Raw genomic sequence first — 14,741 nt, forward strand, 5'->3', positions numbered from 1 at the left:
GACGTTGCTAAATCCCTCAATTAGTTCCAGTAGTTTTTTGATTGAATCTCTTGGGTTTCTTTCATGTTTTTTAATGCATGGAAATGTGCACTATATACTAAGACAAACATTTGACTAAATAACAGTAGATGCAAACATCTTTGACTTACATACACATTCAACTTAAAGACAGACTGAGGAACAGAATTCTTTCATAATCCTGGGACTCCCTGCATGTAATGCTTAATAACAACGATCATTATCAGTGGGGTGTTGTAACTGGATGATCCTCCTTTTGGGTTTGTGCAAGAAAAGCAGAGATGTGGACGGAAGCCTTAAAACCTTTGCTGACCTTTGTTACCCGAGGCACAGCAGGAAGGTGACTCAGACATTCCTCAGGACAGTCCAAGTCCAGTTTGGGAACCCAGAAAGTCCTGCTGGTCCAGCCAGCAGCCCCCCAGGTATCTCTGCACAGAGTGGTCTGTGAAGAGAAGGTCTCCAGGTGATGGTCCTAGCAGAGAGAGAGGGGGCTTTCAACAGCTGAGGAACAAGCAGAGGAAAATCTCATTCCTGGGAGCCCCAAAACAAGCCAAACCCTTTGCCATCGAGTCAGTTCTGATTCATGGAGAACTCGTGGGTTACAGACTAGAGCTGCTCCGTGGGGTTTTCTTGGCTGTAATATTTATGGACACAGATTGCCACGTCTTTCTTCCCCAGCACTGCTGAGTGGGTTTGAACTCCCAACCTTCAGGTTCATCATGTTGTTGTTGTTGTTATGTGCCATCGAGTCGGACCCGACTCATAGCAACCCCTCCTTGGGTTTTCAAGGCGGTATCGCTACAGAACTAGATTGCCCAACCTTCCTTCCGAGGAGTGGCTGGTGGGTTTGAACCGCCAGCCGTCTGGTTAGCAGGCAAGTGTCTTAGCCACTATGCTACCAGAGCTCCCCAGGTTTGTCATAGTCAAGTGCAAATCATTTTCACCACCCGGGGACCTCCTGGAGGCCCTAGAAATGGAGAAACTGAGGCTCCTAGAAGGCCAGTGAGCTACCTTTGAGATAGCCCTCAAAATCTAGGTGCTTGACATGGGAGAAGCTTCTACTCTGATGCAAGATGAACTCCATTTTGTTCAGGCCAAAAAAAAGAAAAAAAAAAAAGCATTCAAACCTAGCTCACAGTAATGGGTTAATCTGCAAATGACACAGAGAAGCTAAGGAGGAGAGGAAGGACAGAACTGCAGCTACTTGCAGAATGTTTTTGACAAGTGGCTCCTGTCTTTGAAAGATAAGTAAAACCATTTTCTCAAAATACTTGTATTGGCTAACTCTAGGACAGGACACCCATAGACTAACTGATGCGTGAGTTATAGTTACTAATGGCTACTATTTCCCTAAACTTTTCCCATATAAAAGTCCTTCTCATTTTCTGTACTTTAGAGCAATTTATAATTTTACAGATTGTTCCCCAACTGCACTTGTAATCTTCCTGCAATAAATCTCTTTCATTTTTAGTTTTAGTAGAGATTCCAGTTTTCGTCTTTGAGTCTCACAGAAGCTGAAGGCTGAGGAGACCCACCTGGAACACTGGCTGACACTTGGCAAGTTCAGCTGTGTGCTTGAGGTTGGAGGCCTGCCTGCAGATGCTTGTTCAGTGGGGAATGAGGTCACGAGTGGGCAAAGATGATGCAGCGTGTCCACTTGATGCCAGAGGGAAGCGGTCGCCTGGTGGCCCAGAGGAGGGGACCATGGAATTCTGTCTGGTGTGTGTGCTGCTGGGCACATCAGGGAAAGTGCTTGGAAGAGCCTGGAAGGATGCATTTTGGTAGGTGGAGGGGGAGGAAAGGCATTCCAGGGGGAGGGAACAGCGTAACTAAGGCTTCAAGGTGGAGCCCTGCACAGAGACTGTGAGAGGTAGTAGAATTGAGAACATAGATATTGGAATCAGACTTCTTGGGTTTGAATCCTGGCTCTATCATTCACAGCTTGACAAACATCGTAGTCTCTCAGTACCTCTGCTTCCTTCTCTGTAAAATGAGAATAATAGTACCCACCTCAAAGGGTTTTTTGTAAGGATTAAATGAATTAATCTGCATATAATGGTTATGTTTGTGTGTCAACTTGGCTAGGCCTGGTTGAGTGGCTGGGCAGCTGGATGTAGTATTCCCCATGATGAGACTGGTAATCAACTCCATGGTGGAATCTACTGGGAGCAGCTGAGTAGCTGCCTTTGGGAATGTGGTCTGCTTTCTATATATAGAAGCAGCTTTGGGAATGGTCTCTAGCCTATGGCGCGCTTGGACCCTGCATGTAGCCGTGTTGTTGCTCAGCAGCCTGTTAAGCTCTGTCGACCTTGGGACTTACAATGGACTTAAGTTAATGGCCTGCCATGTGGTTTGGTAGCATTGGGACTGTGCCATTTTATTTGTCAACCTTGGGGTTTCTCAGCCTCAGCAGCCTGCAGCTGTCTGAGTGAAGAAAAACCTCTAGGTTCAGTGGGCTGGGAGCAGGAGGCAGAGCTGGACCCCAAGGTTGAGGGGCGTTCACCCAGGCCCTAGAGCCTGGCACTTTGAACTTGGACTTAAAGCCTCCAAATTGTAAGAATAAATTCCTGTTTGTTAAGGCCATCCCATTTGTGATATTTTCTTGTCAGAGTGGCACTAGGTAACTAGAACAGTGCATAAAACACTTAGAAGAGAGCTAGGTACATAGTTATTAACACCATAATTGGGTTCAAGGGAAAACTTGATATGATCCAGAGACTGCAGGTCTGATTCGCACCCAGTGCTCTTGCCTCTGCACTCGTGAGCTCCATCTTACTATCTGGGGCTCCAAGAAACCCTCCCACAGTATTGAAGTCCCCTGAAGGGTGAGATGCAGAGGGATAGGTTCAGGAGGGAAGAGTAGTGGAGCTTTTGTAAATTCCCCAGTTGCAGGATTGGGATCCAACCCTAGGAGATAAAAGGCAGGGATTCTTTGGTATGTGGGAGTGTAAGAGGGAGCTGACCCAGACAGAACAGAAAAGCACACCCACTCAACGTAGAGGCTTTCTTGTCTAAGGGCTCTGGAAGAATCTTGTAGATCAAGTCAGCTAGAAAGGGTGGCCACAGATTTATGGCTGCCTGTGACCCAGAAAGAATTTGCCTGGACCTCCCAGCAAGGCCCTGGAATGCCCCAAAACAGCTGGGGGTGGGGCAGGGCTGAGGGACACAGGGGCTCCCCTGAGCAGCTCAGTCCCCTCCCCTGCTTTGGAGCAGGCAGGAGGCCTCTGTAGTCACTATCCCACCTTGACCAGCCTGGGGGGAATGGAGCAGAAGATGCAGTTTGGGAAGATTCAAAGGTCTCCAGAGGAGCTCCATCTGAGTCAGTGTCTTTGGGAAATAGGACACGCTCCATGAATTCTGTGATGGGATATATTTTAGAGACACACAGGCAACAGCCAGCCTCAAGGAGATGGTACTCTCTCTGGGGATCCCATTGAGGGTCCTCGGCCCTCAGAAATGAACACCTCCTGCTTCTTACACCAGCCTCTCTGTCATCTTTGTGACTCATTTTCTCTCTGGGTCTGCATCTTCTGTGAGGGCTACTCCTGTAGTTTCCTGCATCAGCCCACTTCCTCCATCCTTCACTGAGTGTGGCTCCAGCTCACTGCTTCCCCTCAGGGTGTCTTGGCTTCTGGTCCACTATGTTCTCCATGTCAGAAGCACAGAAGGAATGTGTGAAGGGGGTACCCCAGCACATTCTCTAAGAGGGGTGCCATCTCCACAACTGTCTTTGCAGCTGAGTAGTGATTTAATATCTAACTTATTTATTTACCATCAAATAAATTAATACTAAATTTATGTTTGAATTAATATTACTTGTGCATGACATAACAGTGAAAAGCATGCCTCCCTACCTGTTCCCTGACCCCTACCTCACATTATGTATGTAATCAATTTCAGATTGATATATAAAACAATAAAGAGTTTAGAAGAAAACACAGGAAAATATCCTTATAGCCTTGAAGTAGGCAAAGATGTTGTAAACAGGATACCAAAAAAGGGAAAAATAGGTGAATTAGACTCTATTTAAACTTCTGTCGTCAAAAGACACTAGTAAGCTTAGAGGGGGATCTAAGTAGGAGATCCTGGATAGAGAGGGAGAACAATGTGGAACAAAACTCAAAATCATTTGGGAAAAAAAAGGGGGCACCAGGTTTGCTGGTCTGATAGAGCCTGATGGAACCACTGAGACTATGGCCCCCAGCTGCCCTTCAGGTCTGGAACTGAACCACACCTGTGGCTTCCAGGCAAACAAAAGACAGGCATATGAGTTGAACATTTACCTGAGGTAGATACACTCCTTGGAGAGAACAATCATGGGAGAAAAAAGGGCTGTTTATGCACAGGCAGACAGCTCAGGAGGCAGGAGTGTATGGAGGGATGGACACAGGGAAGCGGTAACTACCAGGAGGAAGTGGGAGGGGAGCTGTTGCATTGTGGTAAATTGTGGTCATTGTGATGAGACAAAGTGTATGTGAACTGCTGTATGGAAAATTAATTTACTCAGTAAACTTGCACTCAAATAATAATAATAATAAAAGACACTAGTAAGGCAGTGAAAAGGCAAGTAAAAGAGTGGGAAAAGATATTTGCAAAACATATTTGACAAAAATTTGTTATCCACAATATATAAAGAATTATTACAAAAGCAACAAAAGACAGCAATTTAAGAAGAATATGGGAAAAAATACTTGGACTGGTATTTTACAAAGAGGATTTTCAAATGACCAAAAAAATCCAAGAAAAGGTGCTTATTTCATTAATTGTCAGTCTTAGGCTGGGCTCTCTAGAGAAGCAAAGCCAGTGAAATACATACATACATACATATATATATATATATATATAGAGAGAGAGAGAGAGAGAGATCATAGCAGACCTCTTCATGGAGGTGAATACATTATATCAGATCTCATCGTGGAGAATGAACATCACAAGTGCCAAATCACTGAGAATCATGGCCCAGACAAATTGATATACAATATTAACCATTACAGTCCACTCCTTGTCAACTTGACACCTGTATGCATCTCTTAAATCATGCGTAATCTCTAAGACAATTATAAATTTGTACTTGCTCCTAACATGAGACAAATAACATGCATACCATTGAAAATGTATAGTGTCATTTACATCTTATGTAAGTGAAGAAAACATAAATATTTGATGCACACATACAAGGAAGAAATACTCATAACAATCACAATTCTTGTTTCTGCAACTGGTCGTGTGGTTGGAGCTTGTGTTCAGATCTACCTACTTTAACCACTCATTCCAAATTCCAGCAAGCCCCTCAGCTGGTCCTGATTTTTTGCCTGGTGGGATGACCCAAACCTTCAAAGGTCTGGGCCATTAGCAGTCATATCAGAATTAGATTGCTGCAGTTTTCCATTGAATTTAATCACAGGGCATGATGATGATAAGAGAGGTCCTAAGGAATCTCCTGTCTTCTTTATCTCCAATATATAATATCAATCTGATTTCCCCCTGGTAATCAGGATCTATCACACCAGCCAATACAATAACTCCCTTCTTTGCCTGTTAATCCAGAGACACGAGGAGTCCAAAATGGCCTGGTGGCATTCTTTACTTCCAGTTCAGTGGAATCAGTATTGTGTCCCCAGAAGGAAGCATTCCTCCCTTTGGAACAAGGCCTCCAGACCCGCAGAGCATAGAGTTGCAGGAACAGGAAGCAAAAATATTGCGAATGGGTTACTAGGGGTAAGAGTGAGTGGTGCACTCCTATTTCCAACCCTTGGTTTTTGGACCCGTGAATACTGGCTATTGGAAAAACAAAACCATATATTGGATGCTGGTTTAGAGCACATACAGCATCTAGGAGAACATTTCCCAAAACTTGCAAGATATTGCCACCTAGCTGGCACCATAATGGTGTCGAAGGCCATTCCATCCTTCTATCAAGCCAGCTGCTTCAGGATGATGGACAACATGATGAGGCTAGTGAATTCCATGAGCAGAATTCACTTCCATTGTGAAGGAGTCCTTTAATCTGTGGCAATGCTGTGTGGAATACTGTGATGGTAGATAAGGCATTCTGTAAGTTCACGTATGGTACTTTTGGCAGAAACATTACATGCAGGAAAGGCTAATTCATAACCAGAGTAAATATCTAGTCCAGTAAAAACAAAATGCTGCCCTTTCCATGATAGAATTGGCCCAGTATAGCACCAGATTTCTGACTGATCACCCTGAGGAATGGTTCCATATTTTGGACTCAGTGTTGGTCTCTGCTCAGATTGAGCACTTAGCAGTGGCTTTAGCCATATCAGCCTTGGTGGTAGAAGTCCACGTTGCTGAGCCCATGCAAAACCTTCATCCTTGCCACCATGACCACTTAGGTCATGAGCCCATTGGGCAATGACAGGAGTGGCTGGGCAAAGAGGATGACTGGTTTCTACAGAACGTATCATCCCATCCACTTGATTATTAAAATCCTCCTATTGGGGTCACCTTTTGGTGAGATACAAATCACATGAGATACAAATATCTTCACTTCTTTGGCTCTTTCAGGGAGGTCTATCTACAGACCTCTTCCTCATCCCTCCTTGTCACCAATTTTCTAATCATGTGCCTTTCAAGTCTCTGACCGAGTAGCCAACCATTGGCCACAGCCCATGAATCAGGGTACAGTTGCACATCTGGCTGTTTCTCGTTCCAAGAAAAGTGAACAACCAGATGCACTGCTGGAAACTCTGCCCTTTGGGAGCATTTCTCTTCACCATTGTCCTTCAGGGACATCCCAGAAAGGGGCTGCCGTGCTGCCTTCCACTTCTGAGTGGTACCTGCATGTCATGCAGAACCATCTGTAAACCAGGCACAAATTTTCACTTCCTCAGTCAACTGATCATAAGGAACTCCCCAATGAGGTCATAGATGCAGACTGGGAGAGGGAAGATAATGTGATTGGGGTGAAGACTATGGCTATTTGGGCCACTTCCTTATGCAAGTTACTTGTACCTCCAGGTCCTGTGCAAGCCTGACCCTGTATATACCACTTCATTTAAGTGCTGCTGTGTGCGTCCAACTTTATGACTCTGTGGATCAGACAACACCCAGCCCATGGTGGGCAGCTCAAGCCACATAGTGACTCAGTAGCCCATGCTTAAACATTCAGTCTTTACTAAGGCCTAGTAACAAGCCAAAAACTGTTTCTCAAAAGGAGAGTAGTTATCTGCAGAAGATACCAGCACTTTGCTCCAAAATCGTAAGGGTCTGCACTGTTATTCACCAGTAGGGGCCTGCCAAAGACTCCAAACAGCACCTCTCTCTGCCACTAACACTTCAAGCGCCATTGGATCAGCCAGATCAGGTAGCACAAGTGGCAGAGTGGCCTGCACAACAGCCTGAACCTATTGCAGAGCAGATTTCTCTTACTCTGAGCCTCAGTCAAAATTAGCAGCTGTTCAAGTCACTTGATAAATAGGCCAGAGTAGCACATCCAAATGAAGGATATGTTGCCTTCAAAATCCAAAAGGGACCACCAGACATTGTGCCTCCTTTCTAGTTGTGGGAGGAGCCAGATGCAATAACTTATGTTTCACTTTAGTAGGAATCTCTTGCATGTGCCCACATCACTGGACCCCTAGCAATGTCACTGAGGTAGAAGGTGCTTGAACTTTTTGAGTTAATTTCCCACCCACTAGTATACAAATGTCTTAACAATAAATCTAGAGTCACTGACACTTCTTCCTTACTAGGTCCTATCAGCATAGTGTCACCAATGTAACAGACCAGTGTGATGACATCTTGTGGAAGCAGAAGATGATCAAGGTCCCTGTGGACAAAATTATGACATAGTGTTGGAGAATTGATATACCTTTGAGGTAGGACTATGAAGATGTATTGCTGGCCTTGCTACCTGAAGGCAAACTGCTGCTGGTGATCCTTCAAAACTAGAACTGAGAAAAAGGTATTGGCCAGATCAATAGCTGTATATCAGGTACTAGGAGATGTATTAATTTGTTCAAGCAATAAAACCACATCTGTAACAGCAGCTGCAATTGGAGTTACCACATGGTTAAGTTTATGATATTCCACTGTCATTCTCCAAGAGCCATCTACTTTTTGCACTGGCCAAATATGTGAGTTAAATGGGGCTGAGTTGGGAATCACCATGTCTGCATCTTTCATGTCCTTGATGGTGGCACTAATCTCTGCAGTCCCTCCAGGAATGTGATACTGCTTTTGGTGTATTATTTTCTTAGGTAGGTGCAGTTCTAATGGCTTCCACTTGGCTTTTCCTACCATAATATCCCTTACTCCACATCTCAGGGATCCAGTGTGGGTGTTCTGCCAGTGCTGAGTATGTCTATTCCAATTATGCATATTGAAACTGGATAATTCACTATAAGATGGGTTTGGGGACCCACTGGACCTACTGTGAGATGGACTTGAGCTAAGATTCCATCGATAACTTGACCTTCATATACCCCCACTCTGACTGGTGGGCCACAATGAAGTTTTGAAATTAGTGTCAAGTCAGAGGCTGGTATCCAGTAATCCCTCCAAAATCTGATTATTTCCTTTCCCCCAGTGAGCAGTCACTCTGGTAAAAGGCCATAGGTACCTTTGGGGAAGGCTTGGAGAAAGATTGACAGTATAAATTTTTGGCAGTGTAGTGGTGTCCTTCCTTAAGGGGACCTGGCTTCCCTTTCTCTCAAGGGGTTGTGTGTCTGTAAACTGGGTCAAGTCTGGGAATTGATTGAGAGCTTGTGACTCTATATTTAAGTGAGACTGCTGTTCATTTGACCTAGGATTCTTCCACTTGTACAGATCAAGTAAATATTTGGTAGATTTCCCATCTATTTCACTCCTAGGGACACCATGCCTAAGTAGCCAATGTCACAGGTCCATATGAGTCAGACTATTCTAATTACCTCTTTGACCCTGCTGTCCATTATGATAACCATGCCCATCCCTAAGGAAACACACTTTCAACTGGGACTGCTCATAGCAGCTCTCATCATGGAAGTGATTACATTATATCAAATCTCATCATAGGGAATGACTACATCATACCTGTCACACTACAGAGAATCATGGCCCAGCCAAGTTGACACACAAGCTTAACCATCAAAATGGCTGTTTATGTCTGTTTTCCTTCACTTAGCAAAGTGGTTTTGAGGTTCATCGTGTTATAGCATTTTTCCATACTTTGTTCCTTTTTATCACTGAATTGCAGTCCATTGCCCAGGTAAACACACTTTGTCTATCCATTCATCAGTTGATGGATATCTGGGTTGTTCCAGTGTTTGGGCTATTATGAATAATGCTGCTATAAACATTCATGCCTAAATCTCTGTGTGGACATTCATTTTCATTTGTCTTGGGGAAAAGTTCCTTCTCTCTCTGGCAGCCCAGGTGTTACTTGGCATTCCTTGGCTTGTAGATGGATTCTTACATGGTCTCTTCCTCCTATGTGTGACTCTTTTTCCATGTCAGTTCCGCTTTTTATAAGACATCACTCACTACCCTACTCTGACATAACTTCACTGTTGTTGTTGTTGTTATGTGCCGTCGAGTCAGCCCTGACTCATAGCGACCCCTCCTTGGGTTTCTGAGGCAGTATCACTACGGAAGTAGGATTGCCCAACCTTCCTTCCAAGGAGTGGCTGGTGGGTTTGAACCGCCAGCCTTCTGGTTAGCAGTCAAGTGCCTTAGCCACTATGCTACCAGAGCTCCCACTAGCATAATAAAAGAAAAATCCTATTTCCAGACAGGATCACATTCACAGGTATAGGGGTAGGACTTCAACATATCTTTTAATCCATACGTGGATTAAAAGACTTCAACATGATTTAATCCATAATATATGTGGTCTATCGTGATAAAAGTTCCATGTGCTCTTCAGAAGAATGTGCATTGTGGCATTGTCCAGTGCAATGTTCATTCTATGGATGCCTGCAGGACTATCTTCTATTTCCTTGTTCATCTTCTGCCTAGTTGTTCTAGTCATTGTAGAAAGTGAGGTTTTGAATTCTCCAACATGTTAACTGTTTGCACTACCCAGGGACTCTGAGGGAGGGAAGACAGTAAGAAATAGCTTAGGACAGTGGGAAAGTAAACGGGCCAGGGCAGTGCAGGAGGACTTTTGGGCCATACTGAGGGCTTGGAGGTCATCCCTGGCCATTGAGCCAATTCTGACTCATGGGGCCCCATGTGTTACAGAGTAGAGCTGCTCCATAGAATTTTAAAAAACATTTTTTTTTTTTAATTGTGCTTTGAGTGAAAGTTTACAGAGCAAATTGGTTTTCTAGTCAACAATTCATACACGTTTTATTTAATGACATTGATGGCAGTCCTCACAATGTAACGTCATTCTTCCCACTTCCTCCCTGTGTTTCCTGTTTGCATTTGTCCTTTCCTGTCCCTTCCTGGCTTCTGAGCTTTACCTCTGAGCAAAGCTGCTCTTTTGATCTCAGAGGGCTGATTGTTCTAAGGAGTATGTTCTCTAGAGTATGAACTCTAGGGTCCTTGTTCACCTTAGAGGCCTGTCTGTTGCTTGGCTGAAAATTGAGCCATTGGGGTGAGTTCAGTTCCGGGCTCTAAGGGTGAGTAAAGGCCACAGTCTCAGGGGTTCCATAGGATTTTCTTGGCTGTAATCTTACAGAAGCAGTTTGCCAGACCTTTCTTCCGTGGAGCCATTGGGTGGGTTAGAAACACCAACCTTTAGGTTAGCAGCTGATCACAAACCACTTGTGCCACCCGGGTTCCTTACATTGGAGGTAAGTGGCCTTGAATTTCCAGAATGCGTACAGTTAGAGCTGAATTTCACCAGGGATGGGATCTTGCCAGAAGGTAGCAAGAAGAATGGGAATTAAAAGCATTTGGGAAAGATAGTTGAGGATATAGGCGAGTAATGCTTGTAATGAAAGACCATTGAAGTGAGTTGGGTAAGGAGAGAAGTAAGGACTTTGGAGCAAGAAACAGGGCAAAGGGGCAGGATCAGTTTGGGGAGGGTTGAAGTATTGTTGGAATTGCATCCTCAGGGTGGTGAGCTGGACTGATGAGGAGTGGTAGTTGAAGAGTTGGATGCTTGGCATTGAGATTATGTAGGTGCAATTATTGGTGAGATATGGTCAAGGGTATGACTTTGGGAGGGAGACACTGAGGTAGGTAAAAGACTAGTTCATTAGAAAAAGAGGTCATGGAACAGAGTTCAAAGGGTTGGCTGTTGAAATCATCATGATTATGATGGAATTGTCTTGGAGGAAGTAACTGAGTTGCGAGCTAAAATTATCAAGGAGAGAGGGGGAGTGAGTGTGGGTGTGTAGATAGATGCAACAAGGAGGAGGCAATGGGCGAGAAAGCCTGGTAACATGTATTTTAAAGGAACTGGGGGTTTTAGGGAGGAAGGAGGAAGAATGAGTGGCTTGGAAATATCTATGAAAAGCAAGGAGAATTGCTGCCTCACCCTAACTCACTGCTGTCGAGTCAAACCCGACTCATAGCAACCCCTCCTTGGGTTTTCAAGGCGGTATCGCTACAGAACTAGATTGCCCAACCTTCCTTCTTAGGAGTGGCTAGTGGATTTGAACCGCCAGCCTTCTGGTTAGCAGTCAAATGCCTTAGGCACTATGCTACCAGAGCTCCTAACCCCATAGTATGTGGGCTGTGGGAGACAGAAGAGCCACCCTTTAGAAGGCTGCAGGGAAAGCAGGGTCCACAGGCGAGAATCAAGTTTACAGCAAGAAGATGAAGGACACCGGAAGATGCACGTGGAGATGCCCGTTCGTTACAGAACTGTCTGCAGTTGTAAAAATCTGGTAATGGCCTGAATGCCCATTACCAAGGGAGTAGGTAAATAAACAATGGGTTATTCCAAAATAGAATTTGCTACATATAACAGTGAAAATAAATACTTTAGATCCAACATTAGACCAACATGGGGAGAAAAAAAGCTTATAAACATAAACTTGAGTGAAATAAGCAAATTGTAAAAGGCTACATTGGTATGGTGCTAATTATGTGAAGTGTTAAGACCCACAAAGCAATACTACATTTTATCTACAAACCAACCCCAAAACCTGAGCTTACTGCCATCAAGTCAATTTCAACTCATAGTGACACCCATTGGGTTTCCAAGGCTATAAATCTTTACAGAAGCAGACTCCTCATCTTTATTCTACAGAGTGGCTGGTGGATTTGAACCACTGACCTTCTGGTTAGCAGCCAAATGCTTTAACCACTACACCACCAGAGTTTCTTATTTATAAGGCTACAAAAAAGTATAATGGCACCTTTGGGAAGGATCCTCAGTAACATCAGATGGTGGTTTTGTGGTTACCCATGGAGAGAGAGGGAGAGGAGATGAATGGCAGTAAGGACAGGTGGCTTTGGTTGCATTTTAAATATTTTATTTAATGAGAAAAGAGAGAGAAAGAAGTGAACTAAAATATAGCAAGTGTGAACTGCTGCTAAATCTGGATTGTGGGTCTCGAGATTTATTTTACTTTTCTGTATGTTTGAAGATTTCATTTGAAAATGTGAAAGATTAAAAACAAAAAAAACTGAGAATGGAAGTTACTACAAAGCATAGTAATCAGGACTGTATTACTCTCATCAAGATAGACACAGATCAGTGGGGCAGAATTGAGAGTCTAGAGATTAACACATACATTTATCAGCAATTGATTTTTGACAAGAGTACCAACACAATTCAGTGGGGGAAATAACAGTTTGTTTTTTCAACAAATAGTGCTGGGACAACTGGATAGTCCCATGCAAAAGAATGAAGTTGGACCCCACAACTCATATCATATATAAAAATGAACTCAAAATAGATGAAGAGCTAAAATGATGAAACTTTTCAAATAAAACATAACCTTGGATTAGGCAATGTTTTCTTAGATGTAACACCTAAAGCACAAGTGACCAAATTAAAAATTAATAATAATAATAGATAAACTAGACTTCATCAAAATGAATTTTTGTACTCCTAAGGACATTATCAAGAAAGTGAAAAGACAACCCATAAATATTTATAAATCATATATTTGATAGGAATCTAATATTAGAATGTATGAAGAACTTTTACAACTTAACAACAAAAATACTAACAACCCAATTTAAAAACAGGCAAAGGACTTAAATAAACATTTCTCCAAAGAAAATATGCAAAGGGCCAAGAAGCACATGACAAGATGCTCACCATCATTAGTCATTATTGTTGTTGTTGTTGTTATGTGCTGTTGAGTCAGCCCCGACTCATAGCGACCCCTCCTTGGGTTGCTGAGGCAGTATCACTATGAAAGTAGATTGCCCAACCTTCCTTCCGAGGAGTGGCTGGTGGGTTTGAACCGCCAGCCTTCTGGTTAGCAGTCAGGTGCCTTAGGCACTATGCTACCAGAGGTCCTTCGTTAGTCATTAGGGAAACGCAAATCAAAACCACAGCGAGGTACTAATTCATACCCACAAGGAGACTATAATAAAAAAGACAGACACAAGTATTAATGAGGATGTGGAGAAATTTGAACCCTCCTAATTGCTGGTGAGAATGTAAAATGGTAATGCTTCTTTGGAAATAGGCAGTTCCTCAAAAAGTTTAACATAGAATGATCTCATGACCCAGCAATTTCGTTCCTAGGTATTTACCCAAAAGACTTGAAAAGATAGGTTCACACAAAAAGTTGTACACTACTATTTATAACCATTAATCATAAGCATTACTAATAAGAGCCAGAGTGGAAACAATCCAAATGAGTAGATAAACAGAATGTGGTGTATGCATATAACAGAACGTTATTCAACCATAAAATGAATGAAGTACTGAAACGAGCTACAACACGGAAGAACCTTGAAAACACGCTAAGTGAAAGAAGCCAGACACAAGGGGCTGCATATTGTATGGTTCCATTGATCTGATCTATCCAGAATAGGCAAATCTATAGACAGAAAGCAGATTAGAGGGTGCCAGCGACTGAGGGTAGGGAGAAGTGGGGCGTGACTGCTAATGGATGCCGAGTTTCTGTGGGGTGATAAAAATTTTTTGGAATTAGATTATTGTCGGGATGGTTACACAACCTTGTGAATATACTGAAAACCACTGAACTGTACACCTTCAAAGGTGGATTTTATAGAATATGAATTGTCTCAAATACAAACCAAAAACAAAACCTGGGCCCCATCGCTGTGGTCTTGGCAGGTGGCTTCCATCATCTGAGCCTTGGTTCCCCATCCAAGAGGATGGTCTCTCAGGCCGCACGGGCTGAGAAGGACCCCCAGATGCTTTGTTTCTATACTGTTGCCTTTATTCCTTTATTCCTTTTCAGGCAGCAAAGTTGAGTGGTCTAGGGTGTAGCTGGGCACTAAATCTGAGTGCAATCTCAGGTCCCGTCACTGGCTGGCTATGTGTCCCTCTCTAAATCTCAGTTTCCTCATCTGAAAAATGGGGATCATAATGGCAGCCCCTTCAAAGTGTTACCATAGGAATATGATGAGATAAAACCCAAATGAGCTGCTGTCCAGTTGACTCTGATTCATGGCGACCCATGTGGGTCAGAGCAGAACTGTGCTGCACAGGGCTTCCAGTGGCTGACTTCTCAGAAACATGTCACCAAGACTTTCTTCCAAGGTGCCCCTGGTTGGACTCATACCTCACACCACCCAGAGAAAATAGCAGGCACAGTAAGTCTGGCACTCAGTACATATCAGATAACTTTATGGTTATTATTATTATTGTGGTAATGGTTGTCTTTGAGGCCAGT

This window comes from Orycteropus afer, unplaced genomic scaffold (genome assembly GCF_000298275.1).
Source record: "Orycteropus afer afer isolate SDZICR_OR568_19922 unplaced genomic scaffold, OryAfe1.0 scaffold00009, whole genome shotgun sequence".
In the NCBI taxonomy this organism is placed as follows: Eukaryota; Metazoa; Chordata; class Mammalia; order Tubulidentata; family Orycteropodidae; genus Orycteropus; species Orycteropus afer.